The sequence below is a fragment of the Adelges cooleyi genome, unplaced genomic scaffold (genome assembly GCF_023614345.1).
Source record: "Adelges cooleyi isolate 19-005CV unplaced genomic scaffold, UGA_ACOO_1.1 ACOO_flye_CR_arks_rails_tigmint_CR_PRNA_247, whole genome shotgun sequence".
Taxonomy (NCBI): domain Eukaryota; kingdom Metazoa; phylum Arthropoda; class Insecta; order Hemiptera; family Adelgidae; genus Adelges; species Adelges cooleyi.
In genome coordinates this window covers 5,398,441-5,405,638 of record NW_026095912.1, presented here as the reverse complement: position 1 = coordinate 5,405,638, position 7,198 = coordinate 5,398,441, and positions in this window count along the sequence as shown.

Here is a 7,198-nt window from a genome sequence, read left to right as displayed (position 1 = left end):
ACCACATATGACGAATAATATTATTAAATGATTATACAGTGAATCACCAGTCCTCCCGCAGTAGCATTACAGGTTTAGTGTTATGCCAACAATTTGTTTTTAAATATTATGTAAAAATTGCACAAGTCGAAATTGGGTGCCAATATTTACTATGAAATATCGGTGCATTGGTTGGTGTTATCGTCTAAACGTGTCATTTTATTACAACGATAATATTACCTATATCCGATTAACCTTGCACACAACAAGACGTTGTTCTTTTAAATTATTTTACGTTTGTAAAATTTGTAGTCGACTTGACACGGCCGTGAGAAAAGCTATTATTCTTGAATAACTAGTTCCTGTAGTGATGATGCCAATTTTGCCGTGTAGATTTATCCAAACGAGTGTTGCATTCAAAGATTTTAACGATGGTTAAACCTAGTTAGTTCAATAAAACCATTTAGACAAATATTACCACAGTACGATACTTTTTCCTGTAGCTAATTACATTGGTCAAAGGTCGAACGTTATCGAATCAATTGTATCGTTTATATTTGTTCATAATTTAAAAATTAACATAGTAACTAACATTAAACAAAGTATAAACATTAAACACATAGTACGTACTCCTTCAGCGAAGTTAGGCATGTTTAATTCACTCTGCTTAAACAAACATATAAACATCTTGTACTTGAGTACCAAATCATCTTATGTTATAATTAATATTATCAAGATCGTACCGTTAGGAGTTGTCTTAAAGGGAAGGGGGGGGGGGTAAGTTAGGCAACTCTTAACGAAATATTATACTTAAATATTTGTTTTAGGCTTTTCTTAATTAAATTAATTCATTAATCAATACTCAACGTTTCCGTAATACATTTACATACGTAGGTACCAATAAATCGTTGGTAAAATGTACAATTTGTTTTATTTTATCTGATTTAGATATATTAGGTGCAATACCTTTGACCTATAATATTATGATCTTAATGATTTTATTATTTGCACTCGAGTTGTCTATTTACCATTGCAATACAGTTTGTTAAGATAATAATATTTCTTTTAATCAGTCGTCGCGTTTTCAAATTTAAGACAAATTATAAATAATCCTCATTTATTTATCCGTCTATTTCGATTCATAAAAATAATTTAACTACCCAAATAAATAATAATTATAGATCTGATCGAATATAAAGAATCGTTTGAATAAAAACGTACATTGGCTTATTTCAATAGTGATCTCTATCAAAGTTTGAACTTTAAAATACAAATTTTTCTTGTTGTCATTTAAAATCCAGGGCATTGGTATATTTGTCCATTAAGCAATAGACAACTGATAAGTGCCTATTTTTAAAAAAAAAAAATTAACTAAAAGAGTCGTGTTTAGGTTACCGTTATAACGGTGTTGGTAAAAACTTAATTATTATTGAAAGGTGTATAACCAGGACAGGACCATAGTTACTTAACCGGAGTGACAAGAGTCACGTTTTTCATCTTGTCTTGGGAATCAAAGTGTCTCAATCAGCGGTCACGAGTCTGGTGAGAACTTATTAAATTATACGTCAAATAAATTATTAAAAAAAGAAATAATTGTTTTGAAAAGTTTACCTAAATATGTCAGTGGAATACATAGGTTAGTTGGATGGATAATTTTCCAAACAAAAAAAAATTAGTATACACTTTAATCCCACGTCTATTTCACTTCACTATCAATATAAGAAATGTATGTAATACAAAACTTTTTCTGTGGGTAGATTAAAAAATCTAAAAAAAAAAGTTCTATATTTACTGTAAAATAAAAATCCTTTTATCTGAACCTAATATTCTGAGGAAAATGCAATTGAAATTTATCGGTGTGGGGGACGCCTGGAAGAAATCCATATTGTTTATAAAAGTACAATTTTTAAGGCCGCTACGACATGGTAATATGTTTGTGTACTTTAAATCGATTCGAACTCGTTATTTAATGCAGTTATAGTTTTATTTTCAATTTCATAATTCTTAAACTATTACTATACTTAAGTGTATACTGTTGTTTCTATCCAGAATAATAATAATATTTATTTATTCACATCGTAGCGGCCATGTGGTGTTATCTGGCTAATGCTTCTTCGTCAGAGATAAAATATTATCAGCTATACCTACGTACATATGATATTATAATAACGCGATTAATATTATTTATGTTTAAATAGTACTGGAATGTCTTCTGGAGTGTTTGAACTTCATAAAAAAGTGTATAACGAAGGGCAAGACTTAAGTGATTTATTGCCGACTGCAACATGTGTCAGTAATCGACAATAAAATGGATGTTGTTCATGTTTATATATTTAAATTCTATGCTTGAGATCGAATTCATATTACTTTTATTAAAACACTTATGTAGTGGACATAGCTTAAATATCAAGTTGATCTATGTGTATGATTTATATTTTATTATTGTTGCCAAAAAAAATATGTATTTATAACATATAACAACTTGTTTGAATCTACAAAAAAAAAAATAGGCAGGAGTAAGACTTAAAACCAATTATTGCATAATTGTCTCTACCAAAGTCAACTTACGAATTGAATGACGTATATTTTTTTTAAAAAAGTTTTCGTATTGTACTAATAATAAATTGTATTAAATTACATTATTTATAAGAACTTAAACTTTTTATAATAATAAAAAAATATGATAGAAAATACGTTACACAAAGTTCTTCGAATTATTGCGATAAGAATTAATTTTTTATAGTTGTTTTGAAAATGTCTCTTTAAGTTACTAAGTTTTTAAGACAATAAAAACATTTTGGTCGACTAACTTTAAAGTGTTCAGTGTCTTAAGTCACATTAAATTTTCGTCCATGAAGTTAAATTAAAAATTTGATTGTTTCTATTAAACATTTAGCGTTTTTTCATTTGTCTCGATTGGTTGCAGTTGTCCTCACGTTTACTCGATGTAAACAAATTTGCTATTTCATGTAGTGTCAAAGCGCCGAAAGTGATTTGACTTTGCCTAAGTAGCAATCTATTTGGAGGTGATAACCTTGCACACGTAAATTGTATGGATGTATAATTTACATTTAGTAGGTATTTACTATTTATTAAAGACAATTGATCGTAAATTGTTTAGTTTATGGCCTATAATTAAATGATTTTAAGCTTATTGGTACCGCGATAACACTAGTGTAAAATAAAAAAAATAATAACTCAAGTTATAAAAAAAAACTAGGAACGATCTACAACGTAGGTATACCGAATGGCAAATGCTTACACACCGTTCGTTTTATCCCTTAAAAACGTTTATCATGTCAATTTATTTTACTAGTTTAAGTATAGTATTTATTGCGAATTTGCGATATTACGTACAAATAAATATAACATTTAACGATTTCCGTTAAATACTATTAAAGCATAGTCTTTGAAAAACATAATACATTTCCTTAGTTCACAGTTAAGTGCCGTGTGCGGTATATTATATTATACTTAGTGACCACATTCCGATTAAGATTATAGAACAAGTTATAAAGTCTAGATAGGCGTTAAATTATTGACTTTACGTACACGGTAGGTACTTCTAGTAGTTTTGAGTTTTATAGAAAAATATATATCTACATAAATATATAAATTATAATATACAACCTACGTCTACAACGTATTTACAACATCTTGCAGTTAAACCTCTTAATATATTTTATTAGTGGAAGATAAGTTGGAATACAAAAATGCCCTTTTACATGTAATAATTATTGTTTTGCAATTTTATTTTCATACAGCCACTGCAGTCTGTTAGTTATTTTTAATGTTTATAAATTATAATAATTAAAGTTTTTCCTCATAATGTTTTATCCATGTATTAAATAGGTACAGTTATTATTTGAACAAGTGTAGATTTATCGCAAGAGATCATTTTTTTTTTTCTAAATTACAATTTAATTAAAAAATATTATTTAATAATGTGCGCTATACTCATATGAGCTGTGAGCAATGCAATTTTGTATGGATAATTTATAGACATAATCTGAAGAGTTTTAGAATGTTCCAAATTTCGCAATTATCGTTATTCGGCTGTAACAACTCAGTAGGTCTGATTACCATTTAAAAACAAAATACTCTCCTTAGAGCTCAAATTTCAGTCGTGTGACTGTATACATTGTTTTCCAATTAAGTGTAAGTATAAGGTACCTACAGGCTACATAATATAACGAACGACTTTTTTTTTGGATAAAATTAAAAACTCAATAAATATAGGTAGAAAAAAAAATACTTGTCAATATTCTTGGGAAACATCTGGACACTACCCAAGTATACCAACTACATAATTGATTATCTTATGCACTTAAAAAAAACATAAAATGATTACATAATATTTTATATATATATAATTATTATTATTATTATTTCATATTATGAATTTTAATAATTTTTTCCACGAATAGGTAGATAATTATTTGTGCGTAAGAATTCTTTGATATATATGTACCTATACGCAAAAAAAATTGCTTATCTTTATACATTCTGGTCTTTAACTTCCCTTAGTCATCTCCGATTGTCTTCGAGGAACAATGTCATTATTGAACTGAAGATTTAGCAAAAAAAAAAAAAGTAGTTATATATCAAATATTATTTAACAAAACTTAAATTGTTTTAAAAAGAAAGCCTTTAATTCATTATAAGTAGAAAATATAGTAATATCATTGATTATAAATGTTAATTATAATATCAATAGTAAAGTATACTAATATAAACCTACGCATGAATATATTTTTATACTTAATTTGTATAATTTTTTTTTTTTTATTAATACATTTTGATAGTAAGATTATTTTACATGAAAATATCAACATGAATTGTTCATCGACAATGGATAGATTAAATCGTATCTCTATTCTGATTTCTTTATGACCTTTTCTAGTTATACAGCACTTAAATAAAAGATAATAAATTATTTGATCTTTGTCCATAGAATCTGGGCCGCATTGCGTGCTAAAAAAAAAAATTCACTAAGTAACAAAGTATGTATTGATTTGTAAATGGTATTTTTTTGCCAATGCCAATCAAATTGAGTATTCACTATTCTACCAAACTATATTTCTTGCAAGCATCTAATACTATTAACGGAGGCCAGAAATGGGCAAAATGCTTCAAAGTACCTCTCAATATAAGTTATTGGTGCAACAAGACGGAGGCTGGGTATGTGTAACTCCTTTAAAAACTCCCTAAAGTTGTATCAACATTTTGATAAAAATTAAAATGTTACTTTGAAGCTAAACCTGATTGGTTTAGCCATTTTTTGATTTAGAATTTTCCAGTATCCACACGAAATAATTTTCACATTATTGTCACTCATTATATTTACATACGTTTTACCACATAAAAGAGCGAATTTTTTTTAAGATTAACACATTTTTAAATATTGAAACTTTTTAGGTTTGATAATGATAAAAGTTTAAAATACAGGTCTAATACCAAGTTATGGATTATTATCACTGAAAGTGGTATAATATAAAAATATACCTAAAATCACATTTAAACAACGTTTTGATGTGAATCTATAAACGATACATTTACATAGGTAAGGTTTATTTTTTAAATAAGATAATTGCATAAGGTAGGTACCTACCTATTAATATTAACGTAGAATTGAATTAGATGTTTTGTAAAATAATACAGTAGAAATTCAGTTAAGTATTCTAATAAGGTTGTCACTTGTCCTAAATACAAACATGTTTATAGATTTTTATAATACTGTTACAATTTTAACCTTTTCATTCTCGGATGAAGGCTGAGTGCTGAGGCTGTACACTGTGTACAAGGGTTGTAATGATTTACACGTCTAGTTGTCTAACAGCTTTAACTCAAATTGCCAAAAATTGACTTACTCGCCTACTAGATAGGCCCTAGATAATTGTCATGCCAATGTTGGTGGGCATCGACGACCACCTACTCGGTTTTTTTTATCAAAATTATTACACTGCGTCGTCGGGTTTGTTGGCCTACGGCAAGATATACGATCAAGGCATTATTTTCTTATTGCTTTTTTTTTTATTAATATAATATATTTTAATATAATATTATACACATTTATTTTTACACAATATAATCCACACGTAGCTCTAACCGTCCGTAGGATGGACAGCTAGCTATATTCGGTTACGGGTTTATAGGACTAGCTGGATGGGCTTTTTTAATGGCTTGCAGACCCATAAACGGCACATGATAATATTTCAGCTACACCTAGCAACCGTTAACTGCTTTCCTTTTCTATTTCTGTCCACAGCATAACACTATACAGATGTACATATGTATACCTATACCGTTGCTAACACGGTTTGCCGCAATACCATCAGTAATAATAGTATATACACACAGAGCTCAATACGTACGTGTTGACTGTTGAGACTTGAGTAGGTATGTATATAGATGGATACTTACACCCACCGGGTCATGCACCGGAAAATGGCCTGCCGGTCATTCAGTCTTATCCTAGATTAAACAAGCACTATTAAAACATAAATAGACTAACCTAGGTCACCAATGGTATCAACCGGTAACGTTATTTTATTAAGAAAAAAAAAAGCCCGTAAGCTTGGGTGACGCAATGGTTTATTATATGGTTATGAAAATCCTATGTACCTACTTATATGTTAAAAAAAAGGAGTGTCTAAATATGATTGTACCGGCCTCGTCTATCAATATAACATAAGTGTATCCAGGGGGCCCTGGCTACGGCAATAACACATTCAATTATAATAGCATCGTGTAAAAATGTATAAGGACCAGGGCCAAAAAAGGTTTGGAGCTGTTTTTTTTAAAGTAATATTTCATCAGTTATAAAATAATCTAAAAAAAACTTCTAAATAAGTTATGTTTCGAAAAGAAATTTAAAAGTTCTAATTTCTTATGGAAGTTGCTATAATTTTTATTTTTTTAAACAATTAGTAAAATAAAAGTTTCATTGTAGTAAAGAAATTATTGTAAAATTTATCCAGCCTACCCGACGAGTTTTCAGAAATAAAGTTTAATTTGTGACTTGTCACTCGTATGAATGTATCAAATAGCATTTGAAGTTTAAGGCTGTCTTAAGAGGACACTAGACTCCATGCATACTAGGAGCAGTTAAAGTTTAGGTAATTTTTGGTGAAATCTCTTAATTTAAAACTAAAACTATAGTTTATATTAATTGTATACTTATGAATTGTTTATTAAATATTTAAATTTTTCTAAAAAA